This window comes from Leptopilina heterotoma, unplaced genomic scaffold (genome assembly GCF_015476425.1).
Source record: "Leptopilina heterotoma isolate Lh14 unplaced genomic scaffold, ASM1547642v1 Lhet_60, whole genome shotgun sequence".
In the NCBI taxonomy this organism is placed as follows: Eukaryota; Metazoa; Arthropoda; class Insecta; order Hymenoptera; family Figitidae; genus Leptopilina; species Leptopilina heterotoma.
In genome coordinates, this window is record NW_025111138.1 from 7,688,069 (window position 1) to 7,711,429 (window position 23,361).

The window sequence follows — 23,361 nt, forward strand, 5'->3', positions numbered from 1 at the left end:
AAATAGTTCAAAAGTTTATATTAAATTCTAACAAAGTTTGTAATTAATATTTTGATACGTGAGGCAATATTAATGTATAATGAAATTTGATTTTGAAGGAGAAGCACATAAATTTCGTTTATTTGTACGTATAGAGTGCATTAGGAATATCACTGAAATCAAATGATTTTCTGTTAATATAGCCTTGATAAACACAGAATCGAGTAATTTCATATAAATAAGGCAGACTCATCTATTATATCTAATTAGTTTAAAGAGAAAAGCACAATGATATAATTAAGTGAATTCTTGTACCATGAAAATAGTAATTAGATGTATTATCCAAGTACTTCTCCGCATAAATTAATAGTAGAAATTTTGAAAATACGAATAAAATTGAAATTAGAAAACTTTGTTATTAACCTACTTTTATTATTAAATTAATTATATTATATATTTATATTTATTATTAATATTATTTTTTTTTGTCAACTGACTTTTACTATATTCACTATAAATAACGCTTAAAATTATTTATAAAAATATTTTTTAGTAGAGAAAGACATTTTTTGTCAGACAAAACGGTTCATTAGTATGAAAAATGGGATTTAAATTATTTGATAATTTTGTCATCAGTAGTAGTAGGAAATTTTTGTCAGACTAGCATTTTTTACTGACAAATATGATTGAAATTCTTTAATTATTTATTTGTCAGTAGTAAAGGTCAGTTTTCGTCAGACAAATTGTGTTTTTACTAATAAATCGGCTGAAATTATTTGACAGTTTTTTATCAGTAGCAAAAGAGAGTTTTCGTCAGACAAATTGGTGTTTTTACTAAGAAATCGGCTGAAATTATTTGAGTTTTTTATCAGTAGAAAAAGACATATTAGTCAGACAAATCGGTTTTTACTGACAAATATTATTGAAATCGTCGAATTGTTTAATTATTTATTTGTCAGTAGTAAAGGAAAATATTATCGTCAGACAAATCAGTTCTCTTCTAATACATAAATCGAAATTATTTTATAGTTTATTTATCAGTAGAAAAAGACAGTTTTTGTCAGACATCATGTTTTCGCTGAAAAATATGGTTCAAATTATTTTTAAATTTTTTTATCAGTAGTATAGAAGAATTTTCGTTAAACAAATGGTCGTTTCACTGATAATATATGTTTGAAATTGTTTGATAATTATTCTATCAGTAGAAAAAATCCGTTTTTGTCAGACAAATCGGGGTTTCACTTGTTAATTTGATTGAAATTGTTTGGTAATTTTTCGATCAGTAGAAAAATTCCGTTTTTGTCAGACAAATCGAGGTTTCATTGATAAATATGTTTGAAATTGTTTGATAATTTTTCTATCAGTAGCCAAAACGGTTCAATCAACGCAAAATCAACGTACGCTAGCTAATACAGTTTATAGAAAAAAATTGCAATAGTCACATTTTATTAAAGAGCAATAATCCTCCTTTAATTTGTGACCAAGAAATTTTAAAGAGCAATAATCACCCTTTACTCAAAAAAACAAAAATTGGAAAAAAAGATTAAAAAAAATTCATAATTCGAACAATTTTAGACCAAATGTTTATTTCTTGGTCGCAAATTAAAGAGGGATTAATGCTTCTTTTCATTGGACCAATAGGAATTTTTTAAAACAATTTTTGATAGCCAGCGTCCCCACCCGCCCGTATCAGAAAAACGAAAATTTTGAAAAAAGTACAAAAAAATTCATAACTCGAACAATTTTAGACCAAATGTTTATTTCTTGGTCGCAAATTAAAGAGGGAATAATGCTTCTTTTCATTGGACCAATAGGAATTTTCTAAAACAATTTTTGATAGCCAGCGTCCCCACCCGCCCGTATCAGAAAAACGAAAATTTGGAAAAAAAGTTCAAAAAAAATTCATAACTCGAACAATTTTAGACCAAATGTTTATTTCTTGGTCGCAAATTAAAGAGAGATTAATGCTTCTTTTCATTGGACCAATAGGAATTTTTTGAAAAAATTTTTGTTAAGTACTTTTGTCATTAGTAACAATGGACATTTTTTGTCAGACAAAAATTTTTTTTTTTACTGAGAAAAATGTGCATTAATTATTAAATAAATTTTGTATCAGTAAGCATAATTTTGGTAGACAAAGTAATAGATTTTTAATTTAAATAGTAGGAAGTGATAGTTTTAGTCAGACAAAGTATTTTGAATTCTTAGAATTTTACTGCAAGTAGTAAAAAAACAGTTTTGCCCAGACACAACTGTAATATGAATATAATTACACTGTTTTTATATTCTTCCACTCTCGGTGTGTATTAGTATAGTAAAAGTCACTTACAGTTAGACGAAATATTTCATTTTTCAGAATTTAGTAGGCATCATTTTTTCAGTGAAAGTGAGGTGTAAAGAGAGTTTTCAAATTCTCCAGTCTATCGTAATAAGTAGAAAAAATTGTTTTGGTCAGACAGGAGAATTAAAATTTTACACCTAAATTATTAAAAAAATATTCTTCTATAAGTAGTATAAGTAGTAAGTCGCAATTTATGTCAGACAAGTCTTCTTCCCTAATTGTACATTTTTTACTACTTATACTATCTACATTTGAATTATTAAAAATTGTTTACTAATTTAAATTATTGACTAACTTTTTGCTTTTAAATTAGAAAATTTTGTTTACTAATAAATAGCAATTTCTATTAACTTATTAATAAATTTTACTAATTCAAAAGGTGAATTAGATGTAAATTTTACTTATTTTTTTAAATTTAATTCTTAATGTAAGATTTATATAAATATATTTTAATCAAATATATATTATTACTATTATTATTATCATTATTATTTTAAAAATATAAATTATTATTTGTTTTCATTTTTTTGAGAATTGTTTCCATATATAAAGTGTTTCCTTTTCTTTTTGTTTCAGGTGAGTTAAACATAACATTATGTTTTCTGTCGAGTTGATTTTGTAAGTTAATATAATATATATGTATATATATTTATATTATAAGTAAAACATAATTACAAAAGAAATAATTTAAAAATTCTGGTTCTGCAGTTAATTTTACTACTTATAGTTATTTCACTACATATTAGGAAAGTTGTACATTTTTTATATTAGTAGAAAAAAGCGGTTTTAGTAAGACAAGATATTTCAATTTCTTTTTTTAAGACAGCAAGTAGAAAATGCAGTTACAGCCAGACAGCGCATGTTCTTAATTTTTTCTATTAATTAAAAAAAGTATTTTCAGTTTCAAATTTTCTGAATTTTAGTTTTATTTTAGTAGCAAAATTAAGTTGCATTCAGACTTTTGAAATTTTTCGATCACACAGCATAGTAAAGGACAGACTTAAAATTCTAGCAACAGTAGTGAAGGTCGATTTTAGTCGGACAAAATCGTACAAATTGACAATTTGGCGTTAGTAGTCACAGAAAGTTTTAGTCAGACTGATAATAACATTTTTCATGGAAATTCAATTTTTTAAAAAAATTGTTGACAAAATTCTGAGCAAGAATTTAATTATATTCATAAATAATAAAACTCATCGCAGGATTTCAATTTAATACAATTTTACAGGAATTGATCAAAAAATGTAATTACATTATTAAAAATTCAATTTCAATTCCTGGAAAAAATCAATTATTAAAAAAAATGTTTTTTTTTTAAATTCTTCGGAAGAATTTAATTATTTACAAAAATATTATAATTTTTCACAAGAATTCAATTATTTTCAAATATTTTAACACAGTTGATCGAAAGAAATCAATTATTTTAAATATACAATTTTAATTACATTTTTTTGAAATAATCCAATTATTCTTTTAGATTTTAAAACAATTCTTTCCAATAATTCAATTATTATTTACATAAATAATTCTTCAAAAGAATTCAATTATGTCGATAAATAGCAAAATTATTCCCGCAAATTCAATTATATTAAAAAATTCTAATAAAATCGTTCTCAAGAATTCAATTATTCTCATAAATCATAAAATGCTTTTCAGGAATTCAATTATTTTCAAAAAATTATTTTAATAAAATACCACACAGACATTCAATTATTGTTAAAAATTTTAATATAATTCTTTGTAAAATTTAATCTTCGTAAGAATTTAAATTCTTTTCATGAATAATAAAAATTTTTTAGAATTCAATTATTTAAATTATAATTTGCATAAAATTAGTCTAAAAAAATCGATTATTTAAAAATTGTTATAAAATTCTTGGCAAGAATTTAATTATTTTTATAAATATTTAAATCCTTCCATAAATAATAAAATTCGTTGTAGGAATTGAATTTATTTGTAGGATAAGAAAAAAGTAAATATTTTTGATGAAAATTAGGAAAATGTCAGAAAAATAAAATATAGGATGGAATTTTTCTCAGTTTTGTGAAGTGTCTAAAACGAGTTTTTTGGTCGTCAAGTTTTATTTTTTGATTCTTTTTTTTCCCTACTTTTTTAAAACTAATTATTTCGAGTGCGAAGTCTGCAGTAGTTATGGAAAGTTAACGCTAGAATAATTTTTTTAATTTTTTAACTTTAATTTTTAAACTTTTAAACTTTTCCTCATTTGATTGGTTGTGATTTGTGTCGCACATCCACATACGGTTGGGATGGAAAATAAAATTTAGTCACACTTTAAGTTATTAAAAGTTACTCAAACTTTTAGTTATTGTGAGTAAAAATAAATTTCAAGTTCCTGTAGACAGAAAAAAATGTACTGTGCTGTAGAACTTTTTGTTTTCTGTTTTCGATAATTTACAGTAATATGTGAATTGTATACGATAGTCTTTGGGAATATAAAATTCATTTCGGAATTTTTAAATAAGAGGTACTTTATCTGATACAATAAATTCAGCAATTTATATAGAATTACATATGTGAAATGCATAAGCCATGTATCACGCTATGAATTCGATTATGGCAAAGTCTCTCAACAATGACGTGGTAATGCACGACTTCCTTCCAAGATTTATTATTTTCATTAGTGACCATGCCTATCATCGCAAGGCTGCAGATGAAAATGGGATATTGCATGCTCACTGGTTATACATTTATATACACATATAGTATATAGATATATGTAAAAAGGACATAAAAGGATGTTTTCGAGATGAGAAAAGGGGACACGGTAAATGCGCCGCGCGCGCGTTACTTATTTTGTTTCGCTCGCTCGCTCGCTCGCGAGAGAAGGTATCTTTCGCGATTTTCCGCGATAAATGATGTAACGGCCATCCGCGATTTAGCCTGCTTCTCTCTTCGTTTCTCTATATACGAAGAAGAAATTGTGTTGCGCTCATGTGTATATATAAAATTCAATACGAAAGCACAACTGACACGCTGTTGTATATAACGGGAAGACTGCTAAGACTCGATCTTAGATATGTTCGTTTTGTCTGTTAACCGCGCATATAAGTTCAAATTACTACGAAAACACGATACACAAGACCATGCGTGTAATTACGGGTCATTCACATTTGTAGACGTCAGTGTAAATGGCTCTGCGGTTATTATAATGGGAATCAGACACTTCTTGCGCGAGAGAAACAAATAGCAATTTTCGCTTTCAAAAAAAAAATAAATGTACGCACTTGCAACGGCTTTTTTATTTGTCAATATAAAATGTTTAGGAGAGGGACATATTGCGCATTCCGTGACGCACTTTTTTTTCTAGCTCCTCACTGACATTTTCTATGTTCTTTTTAAAAAATTATAAGTATGAATGTGAAATAAATCGGAATTCATTTGACAAATAAATTATTATTATTATTATTATTATTATTAATTTTTAAATTAATTATTCAATTTATTTAAATTAGTAAATTTAGTAAGAATTAGAAAATTTTACTAATAAATTAGTAGAAATTACTATTTATTAGTAAAGTTTACTAATTCGAAAGCAAAAAAAAAACTGTTTTTTTTTTGCTTGAATTATAATTCAAATTAATAAACATTTTTATGAATTCTAATGTAGAGAGTAATTTAAATTTTTCTAAAAAATTATTTCACAGAAATCCAGAACGTTTAAATGATCTGAATACTTTTTTGATTCGATTTCAATATTTTTGTAATAGGATTTGAATTTCTTAAATAAATCGATAAATATTCATTTGAACGTTAAAAGTGTTGAGAACATAAAAAATTGTATTTTCGGAAAAATTTGTTTTAAGCTCTGAAAAATTAGATTTTTACAATATTTTAATTCAGTTTTTTTCGAAACAATTAAATTTTTATTAACAAGTAATTAAATATTTAACATAAATTGAAATTTTCTAAAACTTTATTAAACATAATTGAAGTTTTAGGCCAAAAATTTAATTTTTTAAGAACTTGAAAGAATTTTTTTTTAAATAATCGAGGAAAATTTATTATACAGTAATTTAATTGAAAGAAATTTTAATCAATAATAAAAATTCAATTTAAAAGTTTTTTGTTCATTATGTTTGAATCAATTGCGAATTAATTTTTAATAAGGGTCAAAATTTCCCAAGTTTGTAAATAGAAGATTATTAAAAAATTAGTATAAGTAATTTTTATCTTCTAAATATTAAATAAAATTATTCAAAATTTTAATCATTTTAATTCAAAATAAAATTTTGAATATTGATACAATTTTAATTGAATTTTCGAAGAATTTAATTTAAAAGTATTTTTTAAATTTAATTATTCCTTAAAATTGCATTCTTGTAAAGAACATTATCAAAATTTGTTTAAATAATTGAATTGTTACGAAGAATTTCATTAAAATTTTTTGAGAATAATTAAATTGTATCAAGAAATTTAATTAAAAATATATTGGAAATAATTAATTGATTGTAATAAATAAATTAAATCAAATTTTTTAAAAATATTTGTATTCTTTTAAAGAATTTTAATAAAATTTCCAAAAATAATTGCATTTTTCGATTTCATTTGAAATTATATTAAAAATAATTGAATTCCTAAGATGATTTTTATTAGTTATGAAAATAATTGATTTTTTGCAACGAATTTTATTAAAATTTTTGAAAATAATTAAATTCCTGAGAAGAATTTTATTATTTCTGAAAATAATAGAATTCTTGCTTTGAAAGTTATTACAATTTTTTTAAACAATTAAATTCTTGCATCGAAAGTTATTACAATTTTTTAAAATAATTGAATTTCTGAGAAGAATTTTATTATTTATAAAAATAATTGAATTTTTGCGAAGGACTTTATTAAAATTTTTAAAAATAATTGAATTCCTGAGAGGAATTTTGATATTTATAAAAATAACTGAATTCTTGCGAAGAATTTTATAAAAATATTTTTAAATAATTGATTTTTTTTAAATGTTATGAATAAAAAATAATTGAATTCTTATGAAAATTTTATTATTTATGGAAATAATTGAGTGTTTGCAAAGAATTTCAAAAAAATGTTTTTAAATATAATTGATTTTTTTTAGCAAATTTTTTATTATAATAGTACATATTGAAAATAATTGAATGTTGGTAAAGAATTTTATAAAAACTTTTTTTAAATAACTGAATTCTTTTGGGATATTTATTAAAATAATTGATACTGAAAAAAATTGAATTTCGAAAAATTTTAGAAAATAATTAAATCGTTTGAAAGAATTTTATTGAAATTAGTTGAATTGTTTCTAAGAATTATATTCAAATTTTTGAGAATAAATTTTTTATTCCAACTATTAGCAAAAAAGTAGAGCAAATTCTCAAACATTGAAAAAAGTAGCTTTTAGTGTCACAAATGTAAAAAAAAAAGTATCAATATAGTAGCAAATCGTAAAAAAGTAGTGAATAGTAGGTTTTAGTAGATGAGTACGAAGCCTGAGATTGTATTTTTGTGCTTAGTAGATATTGTTATTTGTTATGATTACTTGTTATTCGATATTATTATTATTAAAAATATTTATTTTAACCTAAACATCATAAATTTGAATAATTCATTATGAATTCAACAAAATTATCATGAATTCAAGACTAGTTTCTTAAATTCCTTATTCTTGGCATTTTTGGAGGAAAACAACATTCAAATAAATCATATTCAAGTTTATAATTTTTGTTTTCTTATGAGACAAGCATTTACATAATGGTGTCTCTCGATAAGGATTAAATTTAATTCCACCAGTGGGTTCGTATCGCAAGAGAACACGAGAAGTCTTTTTCTTTGGTTGTTGTTACGAATATTGCGGTTGGCGCGCGGTTAGATGTAGTTCTGAAAGAGAATATAAAACTAAAAAAAAAAGAATTTCAAATGTATTTAGTTTCCGTCAACCTTTTCTCTTCACGACTTTCTACTCGAAGATCATAGCTTTAATATCTGTACTAAATCTTAGAAAAAGTGACGATAAAAAAAATTTGTCTCGAAAGCGGAAAAATCGGATAAAAGAAATTATTACACTGAATATAATCGATTTTAAATGTTTTGGGAAATTTTCTTCTTTAACTGCGATAAATATGGACGATATCTTGTATGTAAAAAAATAAACGTCTATACTAAATTGATATTGTTTTTTTTTGCGTAATTGGGGAATTAATTATTAAATTTTACTGGGTAATTCTCATTTTTTGCTGAGGACTTTTAATAATTAATTTTCGCTTAAGCTGGGAGATTATACCGTAAGAATCTTTGTAGATAATTCAAGATTTGTTTTAGAAAAAATTTATCAATTTCTTTTTCAAGTGTTAAAGTTGATTTTATTTTTAATTAAAATGTAACAGCTTTTAAAATATTATTCGAAAAATATTGAAAGAACATAAATTCGGAGAGAGAGAATAGAAAATTTTCTTTTGGAGAACCAGGAAATAGCCGGGAATTTAATTTGACCGGGAAAAACTGGGAATAAGACAGGAATTTTATACCAAATTAAAAAAGTGTTATTATTTTAATTTGTTTTTAAAAAATCGCTTTTTATTTCAATTTTTATAGATATTTATACTGTTCTCTAAATTTTAATTAGTTAAAAATAATTAATTTGATAGTAAAAAATCGGTCACTGATTCAAATACATATAGTATGTAAATAAATTTTTAAAAAATTATCGAATTAATATAGAAATTTTGTAAAATTCAACTGAAAATAATTAAATTTGTTAAATAATTTTATTTAAAACTTTTTAAAAAATCGAATTTTCAAAGTAAATTTAATTCAAATTAAAACTTTTATTAGTTAATTCAAGATAATTAAATTTTTATAAACAAATAATTGAAATTTCTTTACATTCTATTAAAAATAATTAAATTCTTTTAAAGAATTTTATTTAAATTTTTCAAAGTGAAGGGAAGTTAGTTACCATAATTATAATTTTATTTTTAAAAATTTTTTCGCAATATATTCAATTATTTTCCTAAATATTAAAACTCATTGCAGAATTTCAATTATTTTTAATACAATTTTAAATCAAATTCCTCGAAAAATGTAATTATTCTTAAAAATTTTATTAAAATTTGTCGAAAGAATTCAATTATTTCTAGTAACTGAAAAAAAATCTTCTCAAGAATTCAACTATTTCCATAAATATCAAAATTCTACAGATTCACTAAATTCTTTTGAATATTATTTTTAAAAAATACTTGCAACAATTTGTTAGTTTAATTATAGTTAATTCTTCAGAAGAATTCAATTATTTTCATAAATTTTCATAAAATTCTAAAAAACAATTCAATTATTTTCTAAAGTAATAAAATTCTTCGTAGAATTTCAATTAGGTTTAAAATTTTTTTTACATTCTCAAAATTTCAATTATATCTTTATAAATAAATAAATTGATCTCCACAATTCAATTATTTTCAAAAATTTTAATAAAATTTTACGCAAACATGTAATTATTTTATCATAAATAATAACATTCTTTGGAAGGATTTTTAATTTTAAAAAAACTCGTCTAAAGAATTTAATTATTCATAAAATTTTTGAAGTCATTTGTAGATTTATTTATGTTGAAAATCAAATAAATTAAAATTTGATGAGAAAAAAAAACCCGGGAAAAATTAGGAAAAAGCCGGGAATTTTTTTGAACGAAAATAGTAGACACCCTGATTATTTTAAATGTTACGGCTAAATTTATAGTGCAATTCAGTGCGTATATGCTTCGTGTTTATAATGAGATTAAATCTTTCAAAGTACTGTGGAATTTTTATTATTTATCACTTGGAAATTATATACGAAAGAATCGTGGAATTTTTTACAAAAAGAAATGAGTAGATGAAATAGAATTATTAAGTAAATACTCTTATACTTTGAAACTTGTTAGCTCTTAATCCCGGAGCGTGATATTAAGAAACTTAAGAAATCGTAATCGTTTTAGACTATTCTCTAATTATAATATGCAAATGACATTGATGAAAAGTCTCGCAAATGTGAATTTGCATAACTTTTAATCCATTAGATGACCACACGAGTTGTTGGCCATCAACAAGGCAATACCCCCGCTGGCTGCGTAGTATCGTATATAACTGCACCCGTAATTCGAATAACTATGTCTATTCTCGGATGAAATTGTCCATTATCTTTGCTGAAGAGCTGACTTTTCAGATTGGTAGTCACTTGAAAGAGGCTCGTGGTCATAAAGACACCTTTCTTAGGGCCTCATCATTACTCGGGAGAGAGAAAGAGTGCTTGCTTATAGCGAAGGGAGGAGAGGATAATCCGGTTTGTGTTCGACAGCCTACGAATAAATAGGTTCTGGGCAAGTATGTGCATCAGAGACAGTCCAACAACTATTAGCAACACGCATCTTCTTATTTTATTATTATGCCTCGCCAGACTCTATTTAATTACAACAAGTGGAAGATTAAGAAAGCTTGTCATCAAATTCCACCCGATCGCAACAAGATTTCATATATATGTGCGTGTAGTTTGTTGGTATTAACAGGTAGCTTCAACCAGTGTGAAATGACTTTTTTAGATTATACATACCGCATTTATCTTCTTGGGGGGAAGTCTAATGGAAAAGAAATCTATTTGACTATTTATTTTTTTTATTTTATGTTTCTATTTACGATTGGAAATTGAAAATAAGGCCAGTGACGACGTCAATATTGTCTTTATGCACTTTATGCACTTAATGTTGCATCAAACCTTCTATTTTCTTATCAAACACGGAAAGAAGAGATCCTTCTCCCTCTTTTTTCAAAAAATAGTCAAAATTCGTGTTTATGTAGTTTTGATTTCTATTAGAATTTTCTTTTTGTAAAATTTTGGTTAGAAAAATTTTCTTAGTGCCACGAAAACGCTGCTGGTTTCGTACTCATCTATTAAAATATAGGGGAGACTGGGGCGAAAAGTTAAATTTTGCATAAATGATTTCTTTTTGGCAATATAAGCCGCTTAGATGCAAATATTTGTATATCAATATTGTAGGGCAACTTGTCCTCTACAACTTTCAATAAAAAAGTTCCTGATATTTTTGCAAAAATACATGTTTTGTCCTTTTTTGAAAATTTTGTTTTTTTTAACTTTTCGCCCCACCCTGGGGCGAAAAGTTAAATGGCTGGGGCGAAAAGTTAAATTCTATTTTTAGCATACTAAAACTATTTTCTGATAGGTGATAAGTAGTAGATAAGTTAAAGTATACGTAAACAAGTAATTTAGTAAATAAAAGATCTTTGTTTATTTGACAAAAGCTTTAGAATAGTTGTAAAGTTAAAAAATTGAAATTTCAAAAAAAAAAAAAATTTTTTTTGGTTTATTTCACGTTAACCGGTTTATTTTTTGACAGAGTACTTGCCCAATGTCAAATAAATCATTTTTAAACAAATAAACCCAAAAAAACGAAAAATAAAAAAAAATTTTTTAACAACATGTAAAAATACATTTAACTTTTCGCCCCACCCATTATTTAACTTTTCGCCCCAGGGTGCGTTTTTGGCTTTAACAATAAATATAAAAAATCTGACTAAAGGTATTTGGCAAATACCTTTAGGTATCTCTTTAGGGGACCCAAATAAGGATCTAAAAAAATCGCGATGAGAATAAATTCAAAAAATATACTTAAAAGTTGATATTTTCTTTTTCGAAAAAATTTTCAAAAGTAGGTTAAAAAAAAACTTTCAATTTAGACACCACAAAAATGAACAGAATTGCACACAACTCCGGACATTTATTTAGGGTGATAACACCCTTCTATAATTAAAATTGCAATGCTCTAACTATTTTCGTTCGAAAGATAATGAATTTTAACGGTTTTGTCAGTTTAACTTTTCGCCCCAATCTCCCCTACTATTTACTACTTTTTTACGATTTGCTACTATTTTGATACTACTATTAGATGAAGTGACACTAAAAGCTACTTTTATTTTTTTTTTTTTATAAAGAATTTGCACTACTTTAAATTCGCTAATATAGCTGTAATATAAAAGTATTCTCAAAAACTTAATTAAAATCCTTTCAAACGATTCAATTATATCCCAAAAATTTTTCGAAATTTAATTATTTCCAATATCTATTATTTTAATAAACAATTTCCCAAAAGAATTCAATATGTTTAAAAAAAATTTTATTAGATTTTTGGCCAACATTTAATTATTATTTACAATTTCAAATAAATCCCTTAAAAAATGCAATTAGTCCTGAAAATTTTATTTAAATTCGTCAAAAGAATTAAATTATTTTAAAAAATTTTGATATAGTTTATTTATTACAATCAATTTATTATTTCCAATGTATTTTGAATTAAATTTCTTAAAAGAATTTAATTATTCTCAAAAATGTTATTGAAAGTCTTCGTAACAAATCAATTACTTAAACAAATTTTGATAATGTTCTTCACAAGAATTCATTTTTAAGAAATATTATATATTATATTATACATTATATTCTCGTATAACTTTTTGATTAGAATTGATTTAAAATTGAATATATTAGTTAAAACTTTAGATAATAATTGAATTTTTGAAGCGTTTATAGTTTTAATTTTTAGAAACAATTAAATTTAAAAAATATTTTTAAATTGACATTTACCAAAGGAATTAAATTATTTAAATAGGTATCATAAATAATAAAATTTTTATAGGAATTCAGTTATATAAAACACAATTTTCATAAAATTTTTCGAAAAAATCAATTATTTACAAAGATTTTTATAAAATTTTTCGCAGGGATTCAATTATTTAAAATGATCTGTATAATATTATTCGCGAGAATTCAATTATTTTTATAAATAATGAAATTCTTCTCTGGAATTCAATTTTTTTTTAAATTTTAATAAAATTCGTTACAATTTTACTTTCATAAATAATAAAAATCATCGCAGGATTTCAATTATTTTTAATACAATTTTAAATGAATTTCTCGAAAAGTGGAATTATTATTCTTAAAAATTTTATTAAAATTCTTCGAAGGAATTCATTATTTAAAAAAAATTTGATATAAATAATTTATTAGAATTTTCTAATTATTTTCAATACATTTTTAATTAAATTTCTTGAATGAATTGAATTATTTTCAAAAAATTTAGTGAAATTCTTCGTACCAATAATTTAATTATTTTCAATATCTACTATTTAAATAAAAATTTTCAGAAAAATTCAATTATTTAAAAAATATTTTTATAAAATTCTTCGCAAAAATTCAATAATTTTTTTCTGAAATTCTATGAAGAAATTCAATTATTTTCAGTACAATATTTGAAAATAATTTTTTGATGGAATTTAATAATTTTTAAAAAGTTTAACAAAATTTCTTGATAAAATTCACTTATTTTTAAAAAGTTGTGATAAAATAATTAAGAAGAATTTAATTATTTTTAGTTAATTATATTCCTCGAACTTAAATTTTCTTCGCAATAATTAAATTTTTATTTTTGGGTCAGAATTCGTGAAATTTTCACAGAAAATAAAAAGTATTTTTTTTAAATCGAAATTATTCGAAAGAATTCAATTATTTAAAAAAATATTAATACAATTTACTTATTAGAATTTAATAATGATTTTCAATACATTTTTAATTAAGTTTCTTAAAAGAATTTAATTATTTTCAAAAAATTGAATAAAATTCTTCGTAACAATTCAATTATTTTAAAAAATGTTGATGAAGTTCTTTATCCGAATTCAATTTTAAGAAACATTCAATTATTCTAGAAATAATTAAATTTCAAAAGATTTTTAAATTGAAATCTTTAAAAATTTAAATTCTTGTAAAACTATAATAATATTTAAATTTTTATTTTGAAGTAAAATGATTATAGTTTTGAATAATTTTATTTAAAAATGGCAACAAAATAATGATTGAATTTTGGAAGAATTACAGTTGTACTTTGTAAAAATAGTTAAATTTCAAAAAAGCTTCAGATTGAAATCATGGAAAATATTTTTATAAATAATTATTTAAAAATACACTGAGAAAACGATTTATTTGATTCAAACATATTTTGTTTAAATCAAACTTAAAATATATCTTTGCTATACAGTCAAACATATTTAAGTTTAATTGAAACATACTTTTTGGTTCCTTTAAAGAAATAATATATTTAATTCAAACATAAGTTGTGGTTGTTTTTAAATTACTTATAATCAACTTTTAAGTTTGAATCAAACATAAAATTTTTAAACATATTTTTTGTTTAAAAATCAAGACGGAAAATATGTTTTCAAACAAATATAATTATTCAAACAAATAATATTTTTGAATCAAAGCAGTAGATATTTTCTATATATTGGGATTAAGCTTACAAACTAATTTCAATTAAACAAAATCACTTAAAATTATTATTCTATTTAAATTAAGTATAATGTTTTCTCAGTGTAGTAACAGCATTTTCCGTAAAGTTGTGATTTGTTTATAACCTAACTGAAGTTGGACCTTCCGGAAAATGCGGTCACTATGTGTTTACTTTGAACACTTTGAACACTTTGAACAACAGAACTTTAGGGGAAACTTGATGTAATGTCATTATTAAAATTTGTAGTTTTCAAGGAATTCCTAAGGTTATTTTCAAAGGTTTTCATATATGCAACTATGTTCTTAACAAACCAAAAAAAGAGTTTGTATTTGATTTTGAATAAAATTGGATTAACAATCGATATATACAGCGAGAGGGTATTTTTATTTTTCCAAGTAAAGTAAATTTACCCTCAACTTTAGAGAAGATGTGTAAACATTTTTTCTCACAACACTTCTTCTATTGTCAACTGAAAATAAATTTATTTTTACAAAAGAGTAAAAGTCATTTCCTGAAAGCTAATGTTTTTTCCGCCACTATATACTGTGAGGATGGTTAGGTAACATTTAATGTGAGAATGTGATGTCCCTAATTAAGAGTACCACTATCGGACCCTTATCTTTGCAATGTGTGCAATAAAGCCGCGCAAGAAACGGAAAATGGAACAACAGAAGGGATAATTCTAGCTGTGTATGCATTGGTGGTTGACACCCTAGCTTCTTGTTTTCCTCAGTACATGGATGTACATGAATAACCACTTTAGCAATGAACTAACCGGATACCTATCTGAATCGTCGACACACTACAGATATATACATATAAATGTGTGTGTGTGTGTACAGAGATATACGTCATTAGGAGCGTCGAGACTAGCCATCAGATGTACATCCGGTGTGTAACGATTGGTGGGATCCATAAATCGATCAATTAATTGCTCTCCCGTTGGGAAGAAATAATTCGCTCCACCTTCCCGTCAGTTTTCTCCCTTCTTCTTCTTCTCTTATATGCGATTTGCGATTTGCTCTTTTCCTCGTCCTTTCATGTTGCGGTTATTCTTTTTCTTTTTTTGCCTCGACGATGTCATTCAAGTTCCGATCGATTGCTTCATGTCTCGCTCTCTCTCTTTCGATCATTCTCTCTTTTTCTGCCTTTTTTTCTCTTTCTCCGTCTTTTTCTCTCTTTTTTTCTGTCCTTCTCTCTTCGTGCCTCGTTCTGTCCCTTTTTTTCTCTGTCTCCTTCTCACTCAGATCAATGGAATTGGACTTGTTCGTGTGGTGATCGTAAAGCGTTTGTACTTGGAGTGGGCGTCGTTAAATCGAACGCCCCGCCATTACGTAGGCTTAAAGCCGCAGCATCCGGAATTAACGATCAACTCTGATCGTTTCGACTTTTGACAAATTGCCGAGTGATACAGTATGTTGGGATCGCGATAGTGTCTACATTTACATACTTAAGGAAAACCCATCAGGGATTAGATTAGCATTGCTCGTTTAGTTTTAAAACTTCGGACTTTTTTCCTCTCGCTGACAATTTTTTCTTTTTATTATCAGATTGTAAGATATTAAAATTAGATGCGATGTTCTTTTTTCGAAATACGGAATCGCAGGTCTCGGAATGGAAAATAAATTAAAAATCGAAATCGGTTTATATTTAATTGTCAAAAACTTGCTAAATTCAGGATTGACACGCAACCCAGAAAACCTGGAAAGGTCAGGGAATTTTATAAACCTTGAAAAAACCTGGAAAAGTCGGAGAATTTTGATCGGAATCCTGGAAAATTATTGTTTTCTAAAGTTATTGTGCTTTATTCTTGAAATCTAGTTTTTCTTAAATATTTCAAAATTAATTCAATTTTAAAAGAGTTGCGTTTACAATTTTCGTAAATAGATAAACTTCAAAAGGTTGTATAATTTGAAATTTTATAAAATTTCAATTTTGAATGAATTAATTAAATAATAAAAATTTCACAGGAATTCTATTATTTACAAATTCTTTATAAATTTCTTCGCAATAATTCAATTATTTTCATAAATAATAAAACTCATAGAAGAATTTCAATTATTTTTAATACAATTTTAATAGAATTTCTTGAAAAATTTAATGATTCTAAAAAATTTTATTAAAATTTCACAAAAGAATTCAATTATTTAAAAAATAATCGGTATTAAAATTCGTCACAATAAGAATTCAATTATTTTCATAAGTAATACTTAAATTAATAAATAAATAAATAATCAAATTTTTTAAACAGATTCAATTCTTTTCATAAATAATAAAACTCATCGCAGAATTTCAATTATTTTTAATACCTACAATTTTAATGTGATTTCTTGAAAAATGTAATTATTCTTAAAAATTTTATTAAAATTTAACAAAAGAATGCAATTATCTAAAAAGAAATATTAAAATTTGTCTCAATAAGAATTCAATCATTTTCAAAATGTAATAAAATTCTTCTCAAAAATTCAATTATGGTCAAAAGGTTAAAAAAAAATTCTCTTTAAAATTTCAATTATCTTTATAAATAATAAAATTTTTCTTTAAAATTCAATTATTTAAAAAAATTTTAATAAAATTCTTGGAAAAATTTCAATTATTTTCAAAAAAATGTTTTCAATTCAATCAAATTTTTTATAGAGATTCAATTATTTTTATTACAATTTTAATCTAATTTCTCGAAAAATGAAATTATTCTTAAAAATGTTATTAAAATTGGTTAAAAAAATTTTAATTACCTATTTAAAAATTTGTTGATAAAATTCTTTATGAGAGTTCAATTTTAAAAAACATTCAATTCTTCAATAAATTAGTAAAAATGTTTTTTAATATGAAATAGTGACTGACTTTTTGCTTTTGAATTAGCAGATTTTACTAATAAAGTATTTTCCACTAATTTTTAATAGTAAAATTTACTAATTTAAAAGCAAAAAGTCAGTCACTAATTCCAATTAGTAAATATTTTTACTAATTTAAATTTAGAGATAAAGTATTATAGCGTGAATTTTTAGAAATAATTGAATTTTGAGAAGATTTCAAATTATAATTATTGAATGTATGAACTTTTCATACTTTTAACTAAAAATTGTGTAGATTTAATTTTTTAGAAAAAGTTTAATTGAATTTTTTTAAATTTATTTGAAGTTTTTATTTTCTAATATATATTTGATTCAAGAAATTCATCACACTTTTCATACTATTTTGTATTTCTAAATTCAGTTCAAGGTCAGAAAATATCAAATTTGTTGAATTAGTACAAAACTTTTAGTTTTTGGTATAAAATTTTTTTTTTAAATATTTAAAACCTATACAATTCTCTTAAAAATTTTTTTCACTTGAACAACTTTTGCATCGCAATTTATTTAAATTTTCTTTTTATTTTCTCATTGTTTTTTTCTATTTCTGTATCTGAATAATTAAATTTTTAGAATTTTATGAATAATTTAATTTCAGAAAAATTCAATAAAGTAACATTTTTCGAAAATTTCAATTACTGTGAAGTACTGAATAAATAATTAAATATTTATTTAAACAATTATTTAAGTTTTAAATCCTGCAAAAATCATCTTTTTGAGAAATTTTAATTCAAATTTTCAAGGATACATGAATTTCTAAATAAAATTTGTTTAAGGGAATTAAAAATAAAATAAACAAGTTGTAACGGAAGAAGATTCTTTATTAAAAATGAACAATTTGTTTCCTCATTGCGATCGAAAGAAAAATTTCATTTCTCGTAGAAAAAACGAGAGGAAGAAAATTTATTTCTTATTAAAACATTCTTTATATATACTTTATAAAATCATTCTTTTAAATATTAGCTTTTGGATGATTGTTTTATTTTTAAAAAATTGTAAAAAAAAGATTACAGCCTTAAGTTATGAGCGTTCAAAAGGAATGAAACTTATTTAATTCCTCTCTAAAATTAATTGATTTAAAAGTTAATTTTAGTTAAAATTTTAGAGAATAATTATAGCGAGAATTTTTAGAAAAAATTGAATTTTGAAAAGGTTTTAAATTAAAATTTTCAAAAATTTGAAGTTTTCATACTTTTAATCAACAATTCTATAGAATTAATTTTTTTGAAAAAGTTTAATTGAATTTTTTTTTAAATTGTTTGAAGTTTTAATTTTCTAAAATTATATTTAATTGAAGAATTATTAGTTAAATTCTAAAAAATGATAATTGAATTGAAATCATGATAATAATTTTGAAGAAGTTACAGTAACAATATGATAATATAAAATAATGATTTTATAACTTCTTCTTTAATTATTATTATAAGTTTAAAATGAAAATATTGTAAAATGGGTTAAAAATAAGCAAAAAAAAGGGTTCTATATAATATTTTTAGCAACTAACAATAGAAAATGTCACTTTATTAAATGAAATGGATTTATTTCCAATTATCGGTACTCACTGATCCTGACTGTTGATTATTTTAATTGAAAGGAAATTAAGGAAGTCGAGGAATAAGAAGAAAAAGTATTAAATCTGCGGGCTTTAGAATAAAACTAGTGTCGCTAGTTCGAAATGAGAATTTACCATCTTTTCTTTAATTTTTAATCTGCCTTTATAAAATCGAATTTATAATCTTCTTATTCAAGATTTATTATCCCCGTGTTTTTATAGTCGGGTAAATAGAGCTTGACTTACAATTTAATACCTGTCTAGGTGAAATGAATTATTTGAATTGTTACTTAAAACTTCTTTTCAAATACTGTAAATAAATTTTTTTATATTTTCCTTTTAAGGAATATTTAAAATTTACCAAACTTGAAATTTCGAAATTTAAGTTACCAAATTTTGCAAGGTAATCAAGGAGAATTTAATTTAAATTTCTATTTAATTTCTATTTAAATAAAAAATAAATGTAAATAGAAAATAGTTGTTTTGTATTTTTGAGAATGAGTGTCACAAAAACTAAAAATGATTTTGCATAAAGAAAAAAAAGCTAGGATCACTTTAATTAAATTGACTCTCTGCTTTTCATCATTTCCTGGAGCAGAAGGAAATTCAGGTGAAGCATATCATACTGGAATATACACGTATCAGTATATGTTGTGATTAGAGATGCCCCAAGATGTATAATATGCTATATTAAATCTATCGAGAAGATTATATAGGCTGAAGCCGGTTTCTATTTATTAAATGTGAATGCGAATCGCAAATATTGTTTATGAATGGATGAAAATCAGTGATGCGTTTGCTTCTTTAGTTATTATAATTTATACTCGAGGTTTAGTGATATAAACTTTGGAATATACATCCATATAAATGCTCTATGTTGAATATTTTACTGCAGCATCAATTTTGATAGCCACTCAGGTCGAATTATTATTACGAAATGCTGTGTGTGTGTTTACATTTGATGTTACATATTTTTATGTTTACATTCATCGATGTTACGTGTTATTATGCTATATGCTTAGATTCGATGTTATGTTTGGATTCAATGTTACAAATTTTTGTTTAGATTCAATGTTATATATTTTTATGTCTAGATTCAATGATATGTACTTTTATGTTTAGATTCGATGTTGTGTTTTTTTTCGATGTTTATGTTTACATTTGTAAACATTTTGTTTTTGGTTAGTTCTGTTGGTTTTTCATTAGTTCTATTATGTTTCCATTAGTTCAATTACTTTAAATTCACTTATAATTGTTGCAATAAAAAATTATTCTCCAAAATTGGAATAAAATTCTTAGAAACAATTCAACTAATTTTAATAAAATTCTTTTGAACGATTCAATTATTTCCAAAAGTTATTCGAAATTGAAGTATTTTCAATTTTAAATATTCAGTGTTTCAATCAAAATTTCCCAAAAGAATTCAATACTTTAAAAAAAAAATTTTAATTCTTCGAAAGAATTCAATTATTTAAAAAGAATTTAATAAAGTTTTCCCCAAGAATTCAATTATTTTGATAAATATAAAGAACATCTCAGAAATTCAATTATTTTGATAAATAATAAAAACTGATTAGAAATTCAATTATTTTTAAAACAACTTTAATAAAATTCGTTGCAAAAATTCAATTATTTTCATAACTAATAAAAATCATCTCATGATTTTAACTTATTCTCGAAAACTGAAGAAAAATTCTTTGAAACAATTCAATTACTTGATTTTATTATTTTATTAATATTATTTACAATTATTGTATTAGTAATGTATTATTATTTTTAAAAATTTTTCAAAATTCAATTATTTTCATTATCTACTATTTTATAAAGAATTTCCCAAAAGAATTCAATTCTTTAAAAAAGAATATAAAATTCTTTGCAAACATTTAATAGCTTTCATAAAAAATAAAATTTCAATTCAATTATTTAAAACGATTTTTATAAAGTTCTTTACAAGAATTCCATTAATTTAAAAATAATCAGGATTTCAATTATTTTTAATACAATTTTTAATGAACTTGTCGAAAAATGCAATTATTCTTGAAAATTTTATTACAATTCTTCGAAAGAATTCAATTATTTAAATTAATTTGGTATTATTCATTTATTAGAATTTAATAATTATTTTCAATTCATTTTTAATTAAATTTTTTCAAAGAATTTAATTATTCTCAAAAATTTTAATGAAATTCTTCATAACAATTCAATTATTTTTAAAAATTTTGATAAAGTTCTTTAAATAAGAATTCAATTTTAAAAAATATTCAATTATTTAATAAATTATTTACATAATTTTGTATTTAAACAATTGATTAGTATCAATTAAATTATTTCCAAAAAATTGTAATAAAATTCTTCGAAGAAATTTAATTATTTTCAAAATTTTTTCAAATTTCAAATATTTTAAATATTTACTATTTTATAATAAATTTTCCAAAAGAATTACATTATTTAAAACACAACTTTCATAAAATTTTTGAAAAAAGGAATTATTTAAAAGAAGTTTAATAAAGTTCTTCGCAAGCATTCAATTATTTTTAAATATTCGAATAAAACTCGTCGCAAGAATTCAATTATTTTCACAAATAATTTAAAATCATAGTTAAGGATCTCTATTATTTTTAATAAAATTTTAAATAAATTCCTTGAAAAATGCAATTATTCTTAAAAAATTTATTAAAACTCGTCGACCGAATTCAATTATTTAAAAAAAATTTGCTTATAATTTGTTTATTGAGTTTAATTCACTTTAATTATTTTCAATACATTTTTAATTAAATTTATGAAAGAATTGAATTATTTTCACAAAATTGGAATACAATTCTTTGTAGTAATTAAATTATTTGAAGAAATTTTAATAAAGTTATTTATAAGAATGGAATTTTAAGAAATATTAAATTATTTAATAAATTATTTAATTTTGTATTAAAATAATTGAATTTTCGTAGAACTTCTAATAAGAATTGACTTAAAAATGAATTTCAATTTTTTTATAAGAATAGAATATTAGATGCTTTATAGTGTAAATTTGTAGAAATAATTAAATTTTCATCAGAATTTTAAAATTGTAATATTTGAAAATTATAATTGTGAAACTGTAATAGTATTTAAATTTTTATTGTGAAATAAAATGATAAAAGTTTTGAATAATTTTATTTAAATATTTCAACAAAAAAAGTGATTGAATTTTGGATGAATTATTATAGTTGTAAGTGTTAGAAATAGTTAAATTTTAAAAAGGTTTTTCATTGAAATCATTTAAAATATTTTAATTCCTGAGGAAAAATAAGTAGATATTAGAATATTTATTTTTAAAAAATTAATCTCTTTCTGAATGGAATTTAATTTAGAAATGATGAAAAAAGCGAGTTGTCGAAGTTAATTTTTCGCGCTACTTTTTTAAGTCTTGAAGTTACTTTTTGCTACTTTCTTAAATTTAATTATCGAGTACAAAGCTTGATCTTGTTAAAAGTTGCTGTATATAGTCAACAGTTATTCATTTTAAATCTCGCTTTAGGTGGGTGGGTTAAAATCTTTTATAGATCGACGTGAATTTTGTCTGAAATTCTAGTAGGTACTTAAAGATTTACCCTTGCTTTGAATATGCATATAATTTGCGTTTGGCTGCGCGCTCCAGTTTTCTGAGGAGTGCAAGTTTCCACATCCAATTATTGCAAAAATCTATTTTCTCCCACAGGAAAATAACATCTATAAGTGTAGCATTTCAATGTGCAACTCTTTATAGCAGAGGTAATATGCGCATTGTACTCTTATTACTATCTCGCAATATTTCGTGCAATGATACTTGTATAATGTTATTCACCACGGACATAAGTCTGAAGGAACAATTTGATTCGTAAAATCATTCCCTTATTCATATGTATCGGAGAAAAATACAGACGGACAGTTGTAATTTCATTACGAAATGATGGTTTTTTATTTTTATTTCCTCAGCAGAATTTGTGGCTGATGTTCGTAATTCGTAACTTTTACAAAAAGAAAATTCTAAAATCAAGAAAATTTTTTTCAAGTTAATTGTCGTTTCCTACGCGTTTTTCGAATTTTTCCACTCTCAGGGCTTGAATTAGGTCCTTAAATCCCGTAAAAGTCCGTAACTTTGCTTGAAGTCCGTAAAAGTCAGTTTTTTTCAAAAAGTTCGTAATTTGATTGAAAAACATTTACGAAAAGTTCGTAAATTGTACGATATAGTTTGGAAAATTTCAGAGAAATTACAAAATGAATGCAGAAATTCAATTATTTTCAAAAGAAGTAAAATTCTTTCCAGAAATTCAATTACGTTCGAAAATTTTTTTAAATTCTCGTCTAAATTTCAATTATT

General features: G+C 23.3%; 1 protein-coding gene across 1 annotated transcript in view; it reads left to right on the forward strand.

Moving 5' to 3' along the window:
• LOC122509304 (cadherin-99C) overlaps window positions 1-23,361 on the forward strand; it is a 198,598-nt gene that overhangs the window by 58,173 nt on the left and 117,064 nt on the right. The window lies entirely within an intron of this gene.